Source organism: Chiloscyllium punctatum, chromosome 5 (genome assembly GCF_047496795.1).
Source record: "Chiloscyllium punctatum isolate Juve2018m chromosome 5, sChiPun1.3, whole genome shotgun sequence".
Classification (NCBI taxonomy): Eukaryota; Metazoa; Chordata; class Chondrichthyes; order Orectolobiformes; family Hemiscylliidae; genus Chiloscyllium; species Chiloscyllium punctatum.
In genome coordinates, this window is record NC_092743.1 from 127,513,102 (window position 1) to 127,537,292 (window position 24,191).

Genomic DNA, 24,191 nt, shown 5'->3' on the forward strand with positions numbered 1-24,191 from the left:
CTGTTAATCAGGAAAGATAATTAAAAGCTGCCATGTTGCCTGTTGCCAGACCTGCAGAAGCAGGAAGAAATTCAAAATAGGACTAAGGCTTTAAATTCAGTGAACAATAAAATTGATAGATACCAATGTTCCGTGAGATGAAAATAGCTTACCTTGACAGCTATTTTCAATGGGAATCAGAGGTAAGCTTCCACTACAACCACTCCGAACACCCATTCCTCAGAAGGTGGTTTTAGTTTTTGGAAATCAATTATCTCCGTTTCAGAATATCACTGCAGGATTTACTTGGGGTAGTGTCCTAGGCTGTACTATCTTTAGCTGCTTCATCCATAACCTTGCCTCCATTATAAAGACAGAAGTAAGGATGTTTCCTGATGATTGTGCCATGTTGAGCAACATTCTGTCTTCTTCGGATTCTGAAGCAGTCCATGTCCATTTGCAGAATGGCTTCTGAAAAGTTTTTAAGCAGAAAGGTTTTAGCTCAGTTGGGATTAGGGAAATAGGAAGAGAAAAGCCTTTCAGAACTTTTTTTTCAGAAAAAGATTACAAACTGTTGAGAATGCTCCGCCATTCATTCAGATCATGGCTGATTTGACAATCCTCTGCAACACTTTCCTGCCTTTCCTCAGAGTCCTTGGTTCCCTTTCTTCTTAAAAAATCTGTCTGTCTCAGCTTTGAATCTAGTTAACACAGCAGCCTCTACAGCCCTCTGTGGTAACGGATTCCACAGACTCACTACCTGCTAAGAGAAAATAATTCCTTCACTTCTCTGTCTGAAATGAGCAACCTCTTGTTCTGAGATTTTGCCCTGTGTTCCTCAACTTTCCTCTCAAAGGTAAGCAACCTTTCTGCAACTGTCTTAAGAACCTGATACATTTCGATAGGGTCCCTTCTAAATTCCAGGTCCAACCTACTCCATTTTTACTCAAGACAGCTCCTCCATACCCAGGATCATGCTAGTGAGTGTTCTCTGGGTTCCTTCCAATGCCAGTATATCTTTCCTTCGAGGGATTCCAGAACTGTGCACTATCCTAGAAGTGGTCTGGTGGGCCTTGTCTAATTCTAGCACGACTTCTTTATTAGTGTTTTCCATTCCCTTTGAAATAAAAGACACATTTTCTTGTCTATCTCATTACTTGCTGAACTTCTTGTGATTTATGCACGAGGGCTCCCAAATCTCTTAGTGTTGTAACTTTCTGCAGTATTTCTGCATTTCAGAAATATTCAGATATGAGAAGTAACTATTTAAGCAGTAACCTGTTTTATTCTGTAAAGCACTGCCGAAAAGAGAGGTGTAAACAAAATTCAACATTAACTTCCAGAAGGGAATTGGATAAATTTACATGAAAATAATAAATCTACAATTCTCTTTTAGAAAGAGAAATGCAAACATGGAATTTGAAAGAGCTGGCAACAAGAGGTTGGGTTAAATAGCCTGCTTCCATGTTGCATATTTCTGTCAGCTGTCTGGAGTGCTTGTTGAAAGATTATTATAGAAAGAAGACAGCTTCAAATCGGCCTACAAGTCTAAACCTGTAGTTAATTTAAAAAAAATGCATCTTCACAGTCGAGTATCCTGTCATATTCATATTTTTCATGAAGTCAGTAAAAAAAAGTAATCCACAAATGCTAAAAGTTGCACAACACCACATTATAGTCCAATAGGTTTATTTAGAAGCACTCGTTTTCGGAGCACTGTTCCTTCATCAGGTGATTGTCCTATTGAAGGAGCAGCGCTCCAAAAGCTAGTGCTTCCAACCTACATCAGCACCTCCAAATTATGTCCACAAACGTTGGATGTCTAACGCAAGAAGAAAATGATGGAAATACTCTATAGCTAATCAGCATCTGTGAAGAGAAATGACAGGTTTCAATGGCTCGAATGTCTGCCCCTTGCTAGAACAAACTAATCAAAGGTAACAAGAAAATTTTAGTGAGGTTAGAAGAAATAAAAAGGAGAATCGGTATGCACACCAGGCACTAGTTTCGCTGCCGCTGGGGTCTTTAATGGGATCTGAGAGCAGGGATATGGCATTGGTTCAGTATTTCATTTAACAGATGGTATCTCCAACAGTGTCACACTCTCTCAGTATAGTATTGAAGTTTCTACTTAAATTGTATACTTCAGGCTCTGGAAGAGGAGTTGAATTCATAACGTTTTGATTCAGGAGCCACTGGCCCAACCTGACACTGATTGACATTCATCATTCTATAGTGAAATATATAGAATTGAATTGAATGATTTATTGCCACTTGTATTTAACACATAAATACAGTGAAAAGTGTAAAATGTCAACATACTCTGGTGCCATCTTGAGTTGCAGAGCATATTAAGATATGATTAGAATATAATTAAAAACAGAGTTCTTCCTCCCTTGATGTGGGGTGGGGAATGTCCTCACAACGGCTTCTGTGCCCACCAATACCTCCTGCATCCCAAGTCCATCCCAGGAGTTTCCAGTCTGGGGCCTCTGCCGCTGGGAGCATCGCACCAGGCCTACCACTTTGCCACCAGCACAGCTGCCGCTCCCGTTGCTGTGCCAGCAATACCGAATCAGGTTTACTGTAGCTGGCCAAAGCTGGGCACAAGTGCCACCTTCACCAACCACAAAGGCTGCCCTGCCATCGCTGCCAACTTGAAAACTGGTGCCGACACCACCACCTCAAATGGGCGCACCATCGTTAAAGTCCCCATGTTCTCCAGCGCTGTCCCTCACCGCTGGGCCCACACCCACTGTCCATGTGTAAGGCTCACTCTCCCTGAGGACCCGACTCCTGCTATCTGACAGTAACACCAATGTTTGTTTTTGATAGTGCTAGAAATTTCTTTGTGTCTCAGCATTGTTTTGTACTCAGAAAGACGATGAATGCTAGCCACAAAATGGTGTTCATTTTTCTGAATTTATTCTTGCAAAGCATCAAACACTCAGAGGGTGTGTATTATTTTTTACTCATTCACAGGATGGGGACTGGCTTAATGTCATATAATAGTTCGGAAAAAAATCCTATTAATATGAAGCGTGTACTCAATCTCACAAACATCTGTCCTTATTGCTGATTGAATTAAACAATTTATTTCCATCAGTTGCTGCAAAATTCCATGGATATCTTTGCATCCGAAGTTTCTATTGATTCTAAACCAGCTTAGTGACCTCTTTATTAATTACAGTAGTCCCCCTGTATCTGCGGGTGATATGTTCCAAGAGTGGAGTTGCAGATCGATAGGATGGTGAAGAAGGCTTTTGGTATGCTTTTCTTTATTGGTCAGAGTATTGAGTACAGCAGTTGGGAGGTCATGTTGTGACTGTACAGAACGTTGATTAGGCCACTGTTGGAATATTGCTTTCGGAAAGATGTTGTGAAACTTGAAAGGGTTTAGAAAAGATTTACAAGGATGTTGCCAGGGTTGGAGGATTTGAGCTGTAAGGAGAGGTTGAATAGGCTAGGGCTGTTTTCCCTTGTGTCGGAGATTGAGGGGTGACCTCATAGAGGTTTATAAAGTCATGAGGGGCATGGATAGGGTAAATAGACAAAGATTTTTCCCTGGGGTGGGGGGAGTCCAGAACTAGAGGGCACAGGTTTAGGGTGAGAGGGGAAAGATATAAAAGAGACCTAAGGGGCAACGTTTTCATGCAAAGTGTGGTGAATGTATGGAATGAGCTGCCAGAGGAAGTGGTGGAGGCTGTTACAATTGCACTATTTAAAAGGCATCTGGATGGGTATATGAATAGGAAGGGTATGGAAGGATATGGGCCAGGTGCTGGTAGGTGGGACTAGATTGAATTGGGGTATCTGGTTGGCATGGACAGGTTGGACTGAAGGGTCTGTTTCCATGCTGTACATCTCTCTGACTCTATGACCTACCGTGGATGCCCAAAATCATGGTTAGTAGCGAACCCTATAATTTAAATGGGAAATTTCCCTCCCCGACAGCCCCCGGTCCTCTTTCTGGAATGTTCCCTGTAATAATTTCAGGCCGTGGTAAACTGGATAACTGAAACTGCAAAAACTGATTCTGCAGATACAGGGTTTCTACTGTACAATGAATATTGGAAATGCATTCCATTATAAAAGTTCTTTGTATGTTGATGAGTTCTTATTGATTTGTAGCTCATAACCTGTTAATTGATAACTTATTTGGATTGTGCTACATATATAGAATAATAGTCTAATCAAGAATAGAATGTATTTATCAATGTGTTCTTCTGCAATGAGATGACAATTATATATTGCTTTATGAAGGGAATATATTGATTATCCTGCTAGACAATATTCTTCTGCGTGTGTATTTTATAAGTGATGGTAACCCACAAAACGGTGTGAGAATGGCACCACGAAGTGGTTTGAATTCCTCACACATTCTGCTTCTCTCTTTACCAAAAGAGAGTTAGATATTGTTAGGTCTCATTGTTCTGAAAACATTAGTGAGCTCCCTTGTGTAACAGTAGACATGCAATTACGAAATGTTGCTCATATCGCTGGTCCAGAAGGAGCTGGACTCATGAAAGTTCTTCGTCACAGAAATCTTCGAGTGACTGGCAATGTCGCTGTGTCCCTGCGCTGAGGACACAGTTGTGGTTGGGGCAGGTGGCTGATTCCATTGTGGGAATCCTTCATTGGACTATTTTATTCCAATCCTCACTGAAGCTTCCCTGGACACCTATGGCCTCCTACTGAGAAGCCTTCACCCTAATATCTTCTCTTCTAGTAGCGTGTCCCATTCTGACTGGCCCCTCTTTATTCCAGGCATGCTATAAACCGAGGGGAAAGCTTAGTAAAGCATACTGCTGATAAGTTGTGGTTTGTGCAGAAGGCTTGAAGACAGTAAAATGAAAACCTCACCACCTGCTACCAGCAATTTTAAAAAGCACCAAACACGTGTTGTGCAAAACAATGGCCAAAAGCAACCAACCACTTTGAAAATAGTTCATAATTTTAATTAGCACCGGCAGACAGCTGCTGAATGTCAGCTGCGCTGTGCCAGGTTGAGTGAGGATTTTCGCTGTCAGCAATTGAGTCGTGCATCATGATCATGTGCCATTTTCTTCCTGCTTTGTATGTTTCTAGAGGGTGTTCAATTTTTGTTTTTACAAGCTGATACCTCACCAATACAGCATCCAGTTGGGCTCCCACAAGAAGTGTGCATGTGTTAGGATTGCAGTTCCAATTTGGAGGTCTGTGGTCCCTTAAAACAACCAAACATCTGGGCAGATATGCTCTCAATTTCTCATCAGGAGCATTCCTGCTGCTAGTTTTGTTGTTCGATTTTTTTTTTCTCAATAGCAACTCAGATAATATTTACAAACATTGAATTGGCTGGAGGAAAGGGGCAGTGGTGGATTTAAAATTTTGATTATTGCTTATTCTGCAAGCTCATCTGTTTTGTACCTCATGCACGAGTTATCCTGTGTTAATGCAGGTGTTTGTTGAAATTTTGTGCAAAGGCATAAAAAGAGGGTGCTGCATTGTGCCTCCAAAGTCCACACATTGATGTCAATGAAATCTTGAAATCTATAAGATTTGAATTCATTCTGATTTTAATTTGTACTCCATTGATTCTGACTTAAAGTCAGAAAATTATTGAATTAGATTGAAGGTGACAGGAAACGCTTGATTTTCCTGATCATGCTTACAAAAGCTAACATTTAAGCTGGCTTCTGTACTGGTCTAGCTGATGGGACGTTACACCTGATGGAGCCCATTTTTCCACCGTACAAAATTATCTGTAGGTATTTCTACCTTCCATGTAACTCTGTGTGTTGCTATTATTTCACCCAGCATCGTGCTTATGATCATACGAATTAGGAGAAGGATTAGGCCATTTGGGCCTTCAAGCCTTCTGTCCCATTTGATAAGATCCTGAGTTTCTAATACTGTACACCCAGTCCTTCTTCAACATGCCCTCTACTTTTCCTGATGTTTCCCCCCTGCAATGTTGCCAACTCTCATCCCTATCTGTTCCACTGGGCGTACCTTCTCGTTTTCACTTAAGCTAAAAGCCCTAGAGATGCTGGGACTCTGATTTTCCTGAAGATAATTAATTGATTCTTCACTCTTTTCACTTAATTGTAATGACACCTCACCAGAGCCACATTTCAAAAGCTGTAATCCACTGAATATCTGTCTAAGGAGGGAAGCAGTCAATGCACCCTTTCAATGTGACCCTGTCTCCAAAGCCTGAAGGAGTGAAGGATGGAAAGAGGACACAGGCAGCAACGTTTGGACTAACATGACCTCTGGGAGAAATAAAAAGTTAATACCAGTCTGTTATATCCAGAGTTCTGTCATGCATTTAATGACCTTCACTCCCTCTGAAGCTAGGCTTCATTTTTGGAATGTGGGAGACTGTGGATTGTATTAAGTTTTCTTTTAGCTCTGTTTGTTATTTTATAAATTGCCGTACATTGACCAAGCCAATGATACCCACGTGCCATGAATGACTGAAACAAATTGTAAGAGATCATCAAATTTTGCAAAAGTTTGATTAGATGTCAGTTATACAGTGTTTTTAGTGAATCAGTGGTATTTTCTTGGCGTTTCCTGTTGTGGTCGATACTGTAGAAACGTTACAAAAGTAGTTTATTTAAACATCACTGATCTTCCAATCATTCTACTCCTGTCTTCCTCCTTAGATTTGAAAATTATATTTCATTTCATTTCACGATAAAACAATATGTCAAATAATTTATACAGAATTTGGCAATATCACAGAGACAAAACCTGCTTGATGCATACAACTTTTGTCAATAGTGTATAAATGTCAAATGATTAAATGTTATGTGATTAGCTACTGCATTAGCGCTACTGCCATTATACGCAGCACAGCGGCTCAGTGGTTAGCACTGCTGCTCATAGTGCCAGGGACCCAGGTTCAATTCTAGCCTCAGATGACTGTCTGTGCAGAGTTTGCACATTCTCCCTGAGTTTGCGTGGGTTTCCTCTAGGTGCTCCGGTTTCCTTCCAAAGTCCAAAGATGTGTAGGCTAGGTGAATTGGCCGTGCTAAATTGCCTGTAGTGTTCAGGGGTGTGTAGGTTTGGTGCATTAGTGATTGTAGAGTAATAGGGTAGGGGAATGCATTTGGGAGGGTTACTCCTTGGAGGATTGGTGTGGGCTTGTTGGACCGAAGGGCCTGATTCCACACTGTAGGGATTCTGATTCTAACTCTAATTAGCGTTGTCATATGATCAAGTGTTTTGCTCAACTCTCTGGAAATGTATCAAACCGGAGTTAACAGCTTTATCCCTTACTCCAGAGGTTTTCCCAAGAATTCAGAAAGATTTGAAAATTTTTATTCTTGAGCATTGGTTTTAATCTTTCAATGTCCCCTGGATTCCACAGGGGTCCCTGTGACCTAAGAACTGCTCGCATTAACTATTAAAGAAAGCAGGAAATTATTGGTCAGTTAATCTAATGTCAGTCAATGGGAGGAAGTAGCAGGACAGTTAACAGACCATTATACAAGATTGTTCTCTCCATTGTGCATAGTATTCTAGTTGTAGGCTAAATAGTGTCCTGTCTTATTTCTAGCATAACCTTGCAGCCCTTTTACACAGCCCTATGTCACAGGTAATTAAAGAAGGCATTGCAAGCCTTTTAAACCAACTTCTCTTTCTATCCTTCAGGGCTCTTCGGCATGCAATGCCAGTGCTCTCTCTTTTGCATCTCTCAGAATTCTTACCTTTTACGTCCTCTTGTCTTGTCAACCCCCACCCCATCCCCCAAACACCCACCCCATCCTAATGCACTGCACAATATTTCTCCAGTTGACTTCCATTGATACTTTTCAGCCCACCTTGCCAGTCCATTAATATCTTTCTGCAGTTGACAGCGTTCTTCCTTACAGTTGTTCAGTCCCGTCAAATAATTGCCCCTTTTTTGCCCTGCCAATAAGCATATTTTGTATCTAAGTTGCAACTTGCATTTCAGTCCACGCCAGCCTCTTTCTCACTTGTAGTGTGACCATCAGTTACAGGAAGGCAAAATGTCATGGTCCAGGATGTTGCCTTACTGCTATCTATCAGCACTGACAATGCAATTTTGGAAATAGTTGTTAGCTTCATATTTCTAAGCTCCACAATGACTGGAAATCTGTCACTTGATGCCAAAATCAACAAATAAATTGCACAAGGTGCAACTGTTAAATCCATGCTGTGTAAAAGGGTGTGGATCAGTCATAATCTGACTGAAAACACCAAACTGCAAATCTACTAAATTGTATCTTCAGTCCACTCCTCTACACTGATGAGACTAGCCAGCATTTACTAGGGGGAAAACAAGATGAATAATTTTTAACAAAACAGAAGTTGCTGGAAAAGCTCAGCAGGTCTGAAAGCATCTGTGAAGAGAAATCAGAGTTAACATTTTGGGTCCAGTGACCCTTCCTCAGAACGGAATCATTTCTGTCTTTGCTGTCTCAGGTGTACCTTCAGCATGTCTGAAGAGGTCAAGATCACCAACTTAGAGTTCCTGGAACACGCTTATTCCATCAGTATATACTCATTGCTGAGCCAGCATTTGAACTGGCTCTTCTGTTCTGTCAGGCATTCATTTCTATGCTAGAAGTACATTTGCAAGTCAGATACGAAGATGGCCGATATTGACACTGGCAACTGAGAGACAGTTGTTGACAGCTGTGACCTTCTGAGTCTAACTGGTTGGAAAGGTGTTGCAAGAGGTGAACAGAAACAAATATCTCAGTTGGCCAAGAAGACAGTCCTGAATGAACAGAGGCCAGCAAATCATGCATCTTCTCCATTGTCTTCCTCTGCAGCAAATGCAGCCGTTATGTCTCTGCCACACCAACCTCTGCTTAATACAGAGATGACAGCATGGCACAAATGATTGTGTTAGGAAATGGAAGGCCATCAGTATGGGATAACACTGTCATTCCAGGACACAATCTGATATGTGCAGTAAGTAAACCATGTACAGTAATGAACGTATGGTCTCACCAAAGCACTATATAACTGTAGCAAAATTTGTTGTTTTGTGTACCTCAGTCCTCTTGTTTTGTACGTGACCTTGCAATTTTCCTTCCTAATTGCTTTCCATGCTTGTCTGCTAACTTTGCATTCCTTGCACAAGTATAACCAAGTTTGTCTGAAGATCAACATGTAGAAGTTTCACATATTTAAAAAAAAGCATTCTACTATTTTGTTACCAAAAAGATACCCTCACACACTCTGACCGAATATTCTACATGCTACCTCGATGCCAACTCACTCAACCTGTGTATATCTTTGTGTTCTCACAACTCATATTCTTAATTAGCTCTGTACTATAAGCAAACATGCATTTTTCTCAGTGTCTGTCTAAGTCAGCAATATAGATTGTAAATAGCTGTGGCCTCAGCATTGATCCTTGGGAAACTCTAAATCACATGCCAACTCAATTCTGCACCCATAAAGCTTTGGTCTTAACTCCACCTAAATTCACCAAAAGAATCGCCAAAGTCACCAATGTTCAGAACTGAGTACTGGTAATAATTTATTGATGTACCAAGCTTCACTCATTACATTCCCTGCACTAATCTACACTCCCTATGTATTTAGCAAAGGTAGAGATGAGCCTCTCCAATCTCTGCTTTGACTGTTGAAATGCTTTTGGCTTGCAGCCTCTGGTTAATAGATCACATATTGGCTTCAGCAAAGACTACCCCACAGAGGATAGAAGAGGTAAATGTGGTATGGTTACTGTCAGTGTAATAAAGATGCTACTGAGCACAGTTAAGCTGAAAATAATTATAACATTGCTGACTGAACTCAAATCCACATCTGAGCTTTGTATGAGATGTTGGTCAGAGATATTTAATTCTGTCAGCGGGTGGCTGAAAAATCCATTTTCAATGTTCAGTGATACTGACACACAATCTATCTCTGAGGCCAATGTGACAGTACAAAATAAAAGTATTTTTCTAAAGCGTGTACAGGAGCAGAGAGACCTTGGTGTCTGTGTACAGAAGTCGTCTAAGGTGGAGGACCGGTCGAGGGAGCTGTTAATAAAGATTACAGTATTCAAAGCTTCATAAATAGAAGTATAAAGTACAAAAGCGTGGAGGTCATGATGAATTTTTAAAAGATTCCGGTTAGTCATCAGCTGGAGCATTATGTACAGTTCTAGGTGCCACACATTAGGAAGGATGTGAATACATTGGAGAAAATGCATTGTGAGTATCTAGGGATGAGACCGGACAGTTATGAGGAATGATTGGAGAAGTTAGGACTGTTTTTCTTAGAGAAGGAAAGGTTAAGAGGAGATTTGATAGAAGTTCTCAAAATTATGAGGGGTTTGGACAAATTAGATAGGGAGAAACTGTTCCCACTCATAAACAGATTGAGAACCGATTTCAAAATGTTTGCAAAAGAAGCAAAAGCGAGGCAAGCAAAATCTTTAGAACATATTGCCTCAAAGTGAGGTGGAAGCAGGTTCCGTTGAGGAATTCAAGAAGGTGTTGGATGATGATTTACATGGAGACAATGTGCAAGGTTGCAAGGGAAAAGACGAATCTGGCAATAAGTTAAATTACGTAGAGAGCCAGTGCAGACACTATGGATCAAATAGTCTCTTTCTGCTGCATAAGAATTCTGTGATGACATTTCCTATAGGTTGTGTCATAGCCCATCTCCAGTCCTTTCCCCTGTGTTCTGTTCTTGACTCTTCTGAAAAGGGAGAACGATGGGCCTCTCAGCTTCTGGAAGATATGTTCATCTGGTGGATGAGGTGGCTCTAATGAAGGCCATTATCTTGCAGCTGCATCACATGGAAAAAGGATTGGAGTGAGTGGTAGGGGTTGATGGAAAATAGGGATGTGACAAAGAATGTGAAAAATAAATGACAATTCCCCTCAAACTGGAATGACTGCGAGTGATGTGATGGGCTATGCCTGACAAGACAGGATGATGCACTACAGGAAGCAGTAAATGTATAAATGCGTTCATTCCTTGTGTGCTTCCTGCACTGGATCTAGTCACTTGACCATAACTGCATCACCTTTAACCACACATTCATCATGATAGTTGTATGGCCTTCCTTCCTGTTGCTGGGAACTAGGACAACAAATCTTTGTCTTTTAAGGAGGTTCTCTTATCTTGATTCTAGAATTTTACTCTTAATTCCTAACCATCACCACCCTAACTCTACAGTTAAGGCAGAGGAGTATTTTAAATATATCACACTACAAACATTTTAAAATGTACACAGTGTGACTCTGAGTTTATGAACTCACCAACAGACTTGTCATCGATTCAGGCAGATGGGTGTATATGTGCTTCCGTGAGTCATTCCCAATCCCAAATGATTTGCTATAATCTCCCCATCTTCATTTTGAATGCTCTGGTTCATGCATCCCCTTTACTTTGAACTAGAATAAAAGTATAAATGCAGCACGCACTGTACAGGGTAAGCAGTACTGACACGAATGTCAACACTAGTTTCAGGCTTCACTGCAATGTGTTTACTATCACAGAAACAGCTATTTTGTATGGATATAGAGAAATACATAGAATGCACTTGATTACCATCTTTGAGACAGAGTAGTCCACTAGGACCATATCTCTGCCTGTGTGTCTTAAAGTGACCAGGCAAAATACAGTCAGAGAGTCATAGAGATGTACAGCATGGAAACAGACCCTTCGGTCCAACCCGTCCATGCCAACCAGATATCCCAACCCAATCTAGTCCCACCTGTCAGCACCCGGCCCATATCCCTCCAAACCCTTCCTATTCATATACCCATCCAAATGCCTCTTAAATGTTGCAATTGTACCAGCCTCCACCACATCCTCTGGCTATCCTGGAGAGTCCCTGGGAATTTGACACTCATAATCCATTTTCACTCCTCCCATACATTCAAGGTCAGCTAAGACGTACATCCCACTGTCTACACTTTTCGAACAGGCAAAGGCTTTTTTTTGATATTAGCATCGTTTTAAGACTTTGGGTCAGCATTGAGTGTGAATAAGTCCCCATTTCAACTCCATTAGTCCCTGCCATGCCCTAGAAATAGACTAAGATATTATTTTCAAAATGTGCACCACTGTGTGGTATCAGCTTGAGTGTCTTTCACCCTAATGTCAGGACTGTTTGGCTTTGCTCTGACTCCTAGATTTTATGATGATGTAACATGCAAGGTATGTTCCAAGAAGATAACAAGCCAAATAGTTACTTTTGAGGGATTTCAGCTTTTTAATCTTGGGTAAGGGTGAGTGTCAGGGACTATGGATTTATATAGTAGACACTTGACAAAATTGGGATTCTGAGCAGTGAGGGAGGCAAGTTGCAAAGTACCACTGTTATAAAAGTGAACATATATTGCTATCCTACTACAAGAAAAGGCAGGAACATGCAGATTGATAAACAGCAACTTTCAGTAATTGGAAATAATGAGTGACTGAACAATGTAGCTGATGTGCATAAGATAGTAGCATTGGCTGATTGGTATCACAATCATCAACTGAGCTCCAGTTGTCATGATTGGAATGTCATGAGGACAGTACTATTGATGTACAATTTATGACAACGTATTTAGTTCCTCACTCCATAGCTGCCAGCTGTTTACTATGTATTGATGGCCCTGTCCCCCCAGAATGGCACTGATTGCATTGTTTCTTCATTGCTTGAAATATGAAGGGTAACATTTGCCTGGATGTAAAGATGTACTGGCCCTGGAGCAGGTCCGGATGAAGTTCATGAGGATGATCCCAGGAATGAAGGCTTAACGTGTGAGGAACGTTTGAAGTCTCTGGGTCGAAACTCGATGGAATTTAGAAGTTTGGGGAGTGGGGGGTGGGTGGGGATCTAATTGAAACATACAGAATACCGAAAGGCCTGGATAGAGTGGATGTTGAGAAGATGGTTTCATTAGCAGGAAAGACTAGGACCCAAGGGCACAGTCTTTGAGTGAAGGGTAGACCCTTTAGAACAGAGATGAGGAGAAACTTCTTCAGCTACAGCCACAGAAGGCTGTGGAGGCCAGGTCATTGTGTACATTTGAGACAGAGATAGAGAGATTCTTGATTGTTAAGGGGATCAATGGTTACAGGGAGAAAGTGGGATAATGGGGTTGAGAAGCTTGTCAGTCATGATTGAATGGCGAAGCAGACTCAATGGGCTGAATGGTCTCATTTATGCTCCTGTGTCTTATGGTCTTGCCTGTCTTTTCCATCAATAAAACTCTGACAAATCATAGACAGTGACCCCATGAATTGCCGAGGTATCTTATTGCAGAAACTAGCCCTACAGTTCATTTTTCTTTTCTCAATAGCTATTGAAATGTGCTCAGCCTTGTTGATGGTAAATATTAAAGCTGTCAGTAGATCATGTTTTAGTCTGCATATTGAATCAGCCTTTTATTTGTTCAAATTGGATGATGCATGGATTTCAATTATCCGCCAGAGTTCAAACCAACTCTCTGAATTATGATTTTGGTTGCTAGATATACATGTTGTTAGTACCATTAGCAGCGTGTGTTCCAACAGTGAAATAAAAAGTTCTGACTCTTGAGTTCAAGTAATCAAGTATCTGTACTGAAATCCAAGCTAATGGGGATTATATTTAAAGATTGAAAGGAAAAAAAAAGAAAAACTGTTAGAAAATATGCACCAGACCAGTTGGTATTGTGGAGATAATGACAAGTAAATATTAAAGTTGGACATTTTATGAAACTTTCAACAGGGTCACGTATTTTGTCATTCGAAGCTGTAAGAAAAACCTGCTCAAATCATATGAAATGAGTGAACCTAGTTTTGCAGATGTTTCTTAGAATAACTGTTTGCCCTTAATTTTGCAGTGTAACAGGTAATTGCTGATTTTGATATTATTTAATCTTGTGGTATTAAAAGCATTTTAGCAGAGAATCAGGCAGTCTATGATCAATTAACCTTATATTAATTTCTTTCCGATGATATGATTAGTGGTATTGTTGGCAGAAGCACTTAATATAATAAGGGTTTGATCTCTAGCATGAAATATTATGAGTTAAGTCTCACACATGAATAGTGTTACTTTTACTGAAAATGCAACTGATTCAATGAATAAATCAGTATAAGTGTTAGCTGGTGTGCATTTATTTCCACATTGAGATGTCAGTATGAATACAGCAACTTATCAGAAATCTTAGGCAAATGAGCAGAAAGGCCTAATCAAAGTTGAGGATAATTACTAAATGTGTTTCTCCATGGGTTTCTATTCTGTCTCTGTCAGCTACTGAAATTCTTTCAGGAAATTGCTGTGTTTAAGTGCAATCAGTCTCCCAGCTGAAAGGGACATGCTGAATGTTATTTGAGTGTAGCTGATTTAACCATATCATGTGATATGCAATACATTTAACACAAAGCTTCTGCAATTCAGTTTCACAATAAATATATGATTAAATGGACTGGTTTTCTAAACAATTTACTTCATTTCTGCAATTTGTAAGACGACCTTTCTCCATCCAATCCAATCTATTTTAATATATGTTTATTGAGAAGTGATGGCAAGAAATCTGTTAAGTATCTCAGTTATGGTGAATAAATCGTGAATCTGAGATTTTTTTACTGTCCGTAATGAAGTAAAGGATAAGATTCAGAGTGATATGTCACCATACGTGAAAGGAATTGCAGAAAAGACAGACTTTTTTTTTAGTTTTAACATCTTATAGGTTGCAGGAGAAAGCAAAGAATACTGGAGATAAGAGCCTGGAATATTCCAGTAACCTATGCTGCATTGACACACAGGCACTCCCACCAGTGTTAGAGTGGATGCTGTGCCCACCAATCACCACATATTAATGACAGTGTCATGGTCCCAGTCCTGAGCAGATTTTCCTGGAATTTAGGTAAAATTTCCTGGAATTTAGCCCACTTACCATTGTTTCCTGAGGTTGTATAAAAGAAACAAATCTGGTCTTAAGACCAGGAAAATTAGAGGAACCTAACAGAGACAATTTGGCAAGGATGGGTCTCCCGAATTCTGCTATACATGTTCATTTTATGCAGACTCCCCATCCAAAGACCACCATTACTGATAGAAAGACTTTGAAACAGTCAACAGCTCAGAAGCAGCCTAGTTGGGGAAAGAGAATGTGGAATAGAGAAAGGGGAGGTTGCTGGATACAGCATTTTTAGGAGGTTAATGAAGATCACTGGTAGTGGAAAAAAATCAAGGATAGTAGAGGATAGAAAGGTGATTATGAGAATTAGTGATGCATGTGGTGTCAGACATTACGGTGGTGGGGAGATGTTTTGCAGGTTATCTTGATGGACCTGGAGGAAACATTCCCTTTTTTCTGTGTCAATTCCTTTTCAGACATGGATGTTACTGACAAGGCTTGCATTTATTGCTCATCCCTAATTGCCCCAATGAAGTTGGTGGTGAGCCCCCTTCTTGAGCCACTGGGGTCCTTGGGGTGTATGTGCACTCAATGCTGCTAGGCAGCGAGTTCCAGGATTTGACTCTGAATCATGAAGGAACAGCAAACTAATTCCAAATCAAGATGGTGTGCAGCTTGGAAAGAGACTTGCAGGTGGTGGTGTTCTGGCCCCGAACTCACTTTACTGATGGATCAGATGATACCAGGTTATAGTCAAACAGATTTATTTGAAATCACAAGCTTTCAGAGTGTTGCCTCTTCATCACCTGACAAAGGAGCAGTGCTCCAAAAGCTTGTGATTTCAAAGAAACCTGTTAGACTGTATAACCTGGTGTTGTCTGATTTCTGACCTTGTCCACCGCAGTCCAACACCAGCATCTCCACATCCGGGTTTAAATTGGGTTAGGTTCTTAGTTTATACACTTTTTTTAAGCATTGAGTATTATGATTACTGTAGCAAGCAAGACATTTGGGTGGAATTTTACATTATGCCATGCTATACTACAGTTGGTTATCTTAAGTGGAACTAAAAATTGATAGGCGATGTAAAGTGGATTGCCATTTCACTACCAGTCTTTACGCAGTGCCACACATCACATCTATCTCAATGATTTTGAATTTCAGGGATATTTATATTTAGATTTAGATAAACATACTTTAAAGAACAATACTTTGCTTCTTAATCTTAAGGAAAAGGTTATGTTGAGCATATAGTCAAGGAAAAATATCACAAATAACTCATCAAGTGGTGACTTTATTGCCAAAACAGTACTGTAATTGTTTAATTGTATGACCTTGACTGATAGGTCATGCAGAAAGCAAGATAACCCTTTATATTTTTGCCAGCATGTAATAATGTTATTAATTTTAGTGATGAATTTTTAACTTCACTACTTGGACAGAAATCTGGAGCTAGCCCATTGTTGGATATATGAACTGAAATAAATGGAATTAAAATCAGAAACATTCCGTACCTCTGCAAGATTGCTGACCAAAAGGTGAAGTCAAAATTCACCGCAATTTAGGGACTTCATCCCAATAAGTTTATGCCCAAATAGTAATAGTGTGTCCAGGAAGTAGCCACCAGCACTATATCCAGAGCTATAGTTTCAAATGGTGTGGTACTGGCAGATGTCTAAGTTGGACAGTATTACAAGAGCCTACAATCTCCAAACAGATGAGATGTTATGACCCCTGACTTCATATGCTCCAATGTAATCAGCACAGAAGGGTCCAATGGGAACATTTTCCAGTGGAATTGCCCAGAGACTTATAGGCCCATAGTCCCTATGTATTCACATAATGTGCACTGTTCCTGTAAAATGGTTTGTTTGATGTGTAAGTGTGACTAAGAGCCATTTTTGGGCAATTGGCAGACTAGTTGCTCTGTTAAAACCAGAATGTCACCTTTTTTCAGTATTGTAAGCATATTGAATATGAACAGATGAACCAGGAGCAAGAATAGGCTACTCGGCCCTTCTAGTCTGCTCTACCATTCGATAAGGTCATAACTGATCTGATTGCTGACTCTATTCCACATTCTTGCCTACTCCCTATAATATTTGACTCCTTTGGTAATCAAGAATTTGTCTACCTTTGTCTGGAAAGTATTCAATGACACTGGTTTCAAGGGAAGAAAACTCTGAAGACTCTTGCCCCCAGAGAAAACATTGTTCCTAATCTCTTCTGTAAATGGAAGACCACTTATTGTGAAAAGTGTGACCCTTAGTTGTAATCTTCCCAGAGGAAAAATATCCTTTCAGCACTCCCCTTCTCAATTCCCCACAGTATTTTATATTTCAAGTTAAATGTTGTTTACAATTAACCACTGCATTGGCTTTTACTTAACTTATCATTTAAAACTTCCATATAATTTAGAATTATAAACCTGTACCATTCAATAAGGTCATAACTGATCTGATTGCTGACTCTATTCCACATTCTTGCCTACCTCTTTAAGGGAGCGGGGGGAAGTAGGCCCTTAGTTGACCTTCCTTCCTGTCCCCCCTCCACATCTTCTCACAAGATGTGCTGTAGTCAGACCCTATCACCACCAATAGTGTGTGCAGTCCTTCTCCACCAAACTCACCCTCTCAGCTTGCCTCATGCAAGAGAAGTGAGATATGCAACAAACAAGGTACCCTCTTGCCGCTCTATAGGCAGGCATTCCCAGCTGCTGCTGATGTCCTCTGTGATCTCTATCCAGGAGTGTTCCCACCTATGGTGTGCAATCTGCACCTGAACCTGCAGCAATTCATTAGTGAATGAGTGGCTACCTAGATGCTTTTCTTTCTGTCATGTCAACAGCACCTTATTTCTCAGACTTTCCGATTGCCTGCTTCAGTCAGTAGTAAGAATTCTGTTACTGATAGGCACTGAGTTTCACAGCCTCAAGTAGCACAGCAACAGGGCTCATGCAAGAAACAGGCCCGAGGTGAGAGACAAGGTGGTGACTGAAACCAGCCAAGTCGTTCCACATAGGAGAGCAGCTATAACCAGAGCTGCAACTATATGCAGTGAGTATGGGCAGTGCTTTTAAATGGTATCAGCACCTCTACCCTTAGCTCCTGATTCAGACATCACTACCTCACTGCCTACCTTTATTCTAGAATTGGCTTCTTCCTGCTTGTTAGCAATAACTGGCCAGCCAAAATGAGGTTGCTTTCCCTTGGTGTTTTGACTTACAAGCAGCAGCGATGCTTACTTTGCTTCTAGTAGTGGAGGCTCAGTCCTACTCAGAACATTTAGGCTTTGTCTCTGGACTTTAGCCCCGTCCTCTGAATTACAAGTCTTGTAACATTATCACTGTAATCCTCCTGTAAATCAGGTTAAACACAATATAGAGATGGAGCATCAAATGTCCAGATGAAAGCTGATGTGAAGAATGCTATCGTTTTATGGATTGCATCATTTCTGATGCACCACTTCAATGCCATGACATTTCTTATTGGTTAGTTTTTGTTTTCATGGTAATTTTCTAAACCTCTGGGGATACCCGAGTCAAAGTTCAAGTGCAAATTTGTTAATGCAATCTCCTTGCAATCTCCATCAAGGATTGTGCAGTCAAGATCACCAACAGTACTGTGAGTGACACTGTCATATTTACATTCATCAGGAATCAGAAATGATGGAACAGTTTGTGATGATTGACTTTGCTTTACAATTGGATGTGTCAGAGAATCTGTATTTGACTGGACTAAATGTCTGTAATACACAATACTGTGGTAATTACATACAACGGAAAATTATATCAAATTGTACAAGCTGTTGACCATGACATATAACAAATTCAGACAAACCCGAATACAAGGTTGACGAATGAATGTTATGAAACAAACACGTTGAGAATCCTGAAGAAACTCAGCAGGTCTGGCAGCAGTTTTGGAGAGAGAAAAATAGAGTTAACGTTTTGAATCTGGTATGATTCTTCATACATAACTCTGGTTCTCTCTCCATAAATGCTGCCAGACTTGCTGAGTTTCTCCAACATTCTCCGTTTGTTTCAGATTTCCAGCACCTGCATTTTGTCTTTATTTGGATGAATATTATGTTCTGCCCTTTGCTTGTCTTTCAGCTATTTCCACCCTGAATCATGTTGCCCATTTACCACTTTGTTATTATGTCAATGTTAATGACAAGCAAAGAGAACTCCTGAATGTAGTTACAACAGCCTGGGAGGAGGGAGCCGGTTAGTTTAGTTGGTTGGTCTGCTGATGAAAATAATGCGAACAGTGTGGGTTTGATTCCACTTTGGTACAAGGTAGACTGGAACCTGCCTCAGAGTGGAAGGTAATAGCAAACCACCACTGATAGAAACTACTGAGAAAACATTGCAGCATGAAGCATCAGCTGAAATAATCCAAAGGCCTGACTTGGGCAGAGGGCAAATGATTGAATAAATGAATGAATGCATTGCAATAGACATTGTGATAAATTTCTGACAAAATTGGACTTCTCAGACAACCCTTCTAATTGTAATTTTGGGTTTCCAGCTTCCATTACCATGCTGGAGGGCATTTGCCAAAGGAAGCAATAGACATTAAATACTCTCAGTAATCCAGTAGCCATTTTCACTTGCCTGAGGTGGAAACACAACTGTGCTGGTTCTGCTGGGAAGTCAGAATTGAAATGAGCTTGAATTGGGTCAACATTCATCCAGATGGCCAACTGTGAGATCTGTTTTGCCATTGTTCCAGCAGGATTTCCATGAAATAACTGATTTTATTTAAAATAATGACAGGAAAATGGTGGACAGTGTGTATCCAATCTTTTAACAAACACCCCTGGCAGTTAGGGCTCCTGGTCAGAAGCAGAGACCTGTAAAATTAGGCAGTATTTTTTTCAAATATGAGTTTCATCCAAAACACATACGATCAAAGAATTTTGAGTTTTAAACATTATAAATGATCAATGTCAGTTTTGTACAATTACAGTAATTAATTTTCAGTTAACTGAAGGGCATATTCACAAATTACTACCTCCACTTGAGAAATGAAAATAAGTAATTAAAAAAGAGGAATCATAATATTACATGTTTCCTATGAAACCAATGTACTGTGTTTGAAATCAGAATCTCTTACTTAAAAGTTGTAGCTTACTATCCTATAGTGTAGTGCTGCATCATATAATTGTAACATATCTGTGGAGCAAATAATCACACAGGTTTGTAATATTTAAAATAAGGTAACAGGCTGACATAATGTAATAATATTGTTGTTAGGAAAATCAGTGGGGTGTCAGAAACCATTGAAAATGAGTACTTTGTGTTAAATGACACGTTTCATGACCATATAATCAGTAACCTCACTGAAATTTCTACTTGGATACTTGGCAGCAAAGAGCAATCATGCTATTGTGGCTCATAATAATCAGTCAGCAAGAAAGAAAATGCTTCTTTGACAGACCACATGATTTAGACCTGAAGGAGTTCACAGTCAACTCCTCTGGAATCAAAGCTGATGGAGTCCCATTTTTTTAAATTGTGATTGGCTTTTCAGAGTATTGAATGTTAAGATTAATGTGGGAATAGTCTCTTGTTTATCCTCAGATTACTTATGTCAGGTACACTGGATGTAAAGTTTCTTCAGTCACCTTTTCTTAATAAACCTAAAGTAATTACACCAGTCTTTAACCTGTCAGCGTAGACATAATTTCATTTCAATGTAAACATTGTGGCAACTACTACATAGTGAAATCTCATATGAAACTGCGTAAAAACTGATGAACACAAATAGAAATAACATATATATTGGGATGATTTCATTTCACTAACCTCTTTGTAGATCTTTGCTCATTTCACTTCATCTAAAAACTTACATAAGGTTACTTCTTTATCAATGTTCCTCATGATGAAACATCATCTCCTTCATTTTCTTATTAATTTTATGTATCCAGATTTGCATTGAATAATGTACAGATACTTTGGAAACTCGTTGATGCAGTGAGTAAAAGCATTGCTGTTTCACCTAGTGGAGCTTTATGGAGTGACTGTGTCCTCTCCATGAAGATTATATAGTCCTGCTTTTCTTGCCCTTTCTCCCACTTCAACTCCACCCCAGCCCACAGCCCCACAAGACACGATATTAGACATCAAACATTCACTCCGCCTATGCAGATCTCAAGGCTCAAGGCTCATCTTAATTTGAGGGGGCAGGTCATTGCTTTTACACAGAGCAGGTGTAAGTCCTATTGATGTCTTGCACTAGAAATTGAGGGTAGGTAAAGAGAGCTTGTGCATCTGATGGACTTGGAGGAGATTGAGGGGCCTGTTTGTACAGTAATCACACAAAACATTCAGTGCTCAAACACTCATTCAGACTCAGCAGTCTGTGCCTTCCTGTGAAGCCTTCTCCTTGTTTTCCTCATCCAACTCTGTTACTATACCCCTCTGTTTGCTTCTCCCTCATATGCTTAAGCAGCTCTCCTTAAATGCATCTAAATATTCACTTCAGCTAATCCCTGTTGGTGGGGAAGGGAGGGAGAATCTTCCTGAACCTGTAACGGTGGATGAAAGGCAGGACCGAAGTTTGAGGTTAGGATGCCGTGTTTCTGCTTCAAGCCAAATGTGCTAAATTTGGATGAAAGGCAGAAGGAACTATTTGTCCATTAGCAACGGTTACCACAAGCTCTGTATAATGGAAGGTGCAGTGAAGACTTCCTATGATTTTCATAGTGCAAGAGCAGACTCTGTGAAAGCAGCTTCCAAGCAGCAGCCAGAGGGACAAATTGGAGTAGAAGCTTCTAAGCTCCAGTGATGTTATCATTGAGGTTAAAATCCATACTTGAGACTAAAACAAATCCTCCAAAAGGGGTTTTCTGTTTCACTGTGGTGACCCTTATGAATTCTGGCTTCAATACCTGTGAAGAAAGGTCCATTTTGAAGCACCCACGTAGTCTCAACTAAATGCTCCCTAATGCCTTAGGGCTGCTGGTCATTTGTAACTACCAGCCCTCTGATTGGGTCTGCAGCCTCAGGGGCCAGCACTCACCCTGAATGGGACCAATGGACACAGAGGCGACCAGTTTGAAAGCTGCCTTCCAGATGCTTGGGCCAAAGGATACACTGCAGATGCAAACACGGTCATGACCCAGAAAAGTACCCAGTGGTTGAAATTAATCCATCAGAAAGTTCTTCCCAGACCTTGAACGACATGGGCATTGGTGAGAAAGTTGGAAAAATTGGGTAAGATTGGGATTGGCAGTAACTAGTAGTGAAGATCTCACTACCAAGTGGCAAACTGAGAGGTATAGATAGAGCTGATGGTAGTTGTCTTTTCCCAAGGATGGGGAATTTCATTTTATGGGATACAAGAATGGGGGAAAGGTTTGGAGGGATGTGGGCCAGGAGCAGGCAGGTGGGACCAGTTTAGTTTGGGATTATTCCAGCAAAGACTGGTTGGACAGTAGGATCTGCTTCGGTGCTGCATGACTCTATGACTAAGAATCTCGCTAATCAATAACAAGAGGAGCAATTGCATCTATTTGTATCTGTTTTTGTATAGCTCCCACCCAACCAATAGGCAATAAACAGTGACAATTCCAGACACGAGAGGAAGAGCAGGTACCTGGTGACTCCAGCTCATCATCTGCTCATCCAGTCCTCCATCCTAGACAGTGGTCATCAACATCCCAGGGTACACTTGATGGGCAGAGACTGCATGCACCCCAATCCCCATCAGACAGATACCAGCCTTGTTGAACCCTCACGGCATATCTCCAATCCGCTTCCTCGATTGTTCTGCAGCTCAGTGCTTGGAGTGCACGAGCACCTTGGATTGGAATGATGCTGCTGGGACATTTTGAGCGCAGGGATATGCACCCATCTCATGAATTGGATGAGGCTGTGTCTCATATTTCTTCACTTGCTCACTTAGCACTCACTCAATTTGCAACTGCTTGGATACATAGAGCATTCTTCATTTGCATTGAGTTGGTGAGCAGGGTAAGGACTAGATTTAATAAACATATAGTTCCTACAGTCTGCGACTGTATTTATACAGCATGGCGTGCTGCACTCATTGGAATAATGTCTATTGTCAGAGGTCCATGTAGAAGCAATCCATGGCCCTCCTTGTCAAAGTGCACCATGCCCCACTGTAGGGAGGTATATGCTAAACCATCAAGGGTCTGATGCCTTACAAAAATGGTTACTGGGAAACATGACTATGGCTGACGATCTTTTATGTGACCCTCTGACCAAGGCATCTAAGGAGCATGAGATAGGTTATTGAGGTAGGTTTCAGAAAATAGTGTGAGAAAATCTTGTGGGGAATATATAGAGTAACCCTCCATGAAATTGGCCAAAACCAGCTCTTGTCCAATTTCCAGTTAAACACAAGCCCTGTGTCCACTCCATCACAATCTATCACAAGTGCTTGGTTTGCTCTTGGTATTGACCTATGACACGCATTGAATGATTTTTATATTTATTCTCCCAGATTCTTCTGCTCCTCTATCCCTATATGCTTAGTTTCCAAGCAATATGTGATTTTTAAAAATTTCTCTTATGGGAAATACATCATACAGGAGTCAGTTAACTCAGTTCCCTGGATGTCTGTTTTATGATTCAAAGTGACATCAGCAATGTGGGTTCAGTTCCCCATCAGCTGACATTATCGCAAAGGATTCTCCTTCTCAACCTCTTCCCTTCACCTGAGGCATGATGACTCTTGGATTAAACCACTACCAGCCATTTCTCTCTGTCTTCCTCTCTTGAGTTGCAGAACAGCCCTATTGTCCGGTAAGACTATGGCGACTTTTTAATATGTCACATGTAAATGTTGAGATTTATTTGTCAATTTGTATTCATTCCACAAGTTTATTAATGTCTTGTTATTTGTTGTTGCCTTCCTTAATGATGACTATTATTTCTAATTTGGTGTCATCTGCAAAGTTAGGAATTGTGCTTTTGATGCCATAGTCTAAATCATCAATATATATTGTGAATAATACTGGTTCAAGCACTGATACTTGTAGGATCCCACTCCCTATCTTCTGCCACTTTGAATTGTTACTCCTTATCCCTGTTTTCTAGCTTTCAGCCAGAAGGCCATTCATTCTGTTAATTGGCCCCATACTCCAATCTTGTCATGTCCACATAATTTGTTTCTCTTGTGTACACTGAAGCAAAGTGACTGCAGCTGACATCCATCATAATGTACTTTAATAGCCCATAAGCTGCATATACCACAGAGGTCCCATGGCTCCCAAAAAATGTCAATCTTACTTTAGATCTTCAGTTTGCTTGTGAAGAATAGGCAAATATGAGTTTTCTTATTAACATAATCCAGCTATTATGCAGTAACACTTTTCAATCCCAAATTCAAATTATGAAATGTCTTC

General features: G+C 40.4%; 1 protein-coding gene across 3 annotated transcripts in view; it reads left to right on the top strand.

Annotated features, from left to right (window-relative positions):
• Positions 1-24,191, top strand: part of LOC140477418 (lethal(3)malignant brain tumor-like protein 4) — a 293,436-nt gene that overhangs the window by 229,527 nt on the left and 39,718 nt on the right. The window contains exon 21 of one of the 3 annotated variants that reach the window (XR_011960721.1): positions 8,772-8,913. The exons of the other annotated variants lie outside the window; for them this stretch is intronic. The gene's annotated coding sequence lies outside the window, so the exon portion shown is untranslated. The remainder of the gene's footprint in view (positions 1-8,771; positions 8,914-24,191) is intronic. 3 annotated transcript variants of the gene reach the window in all.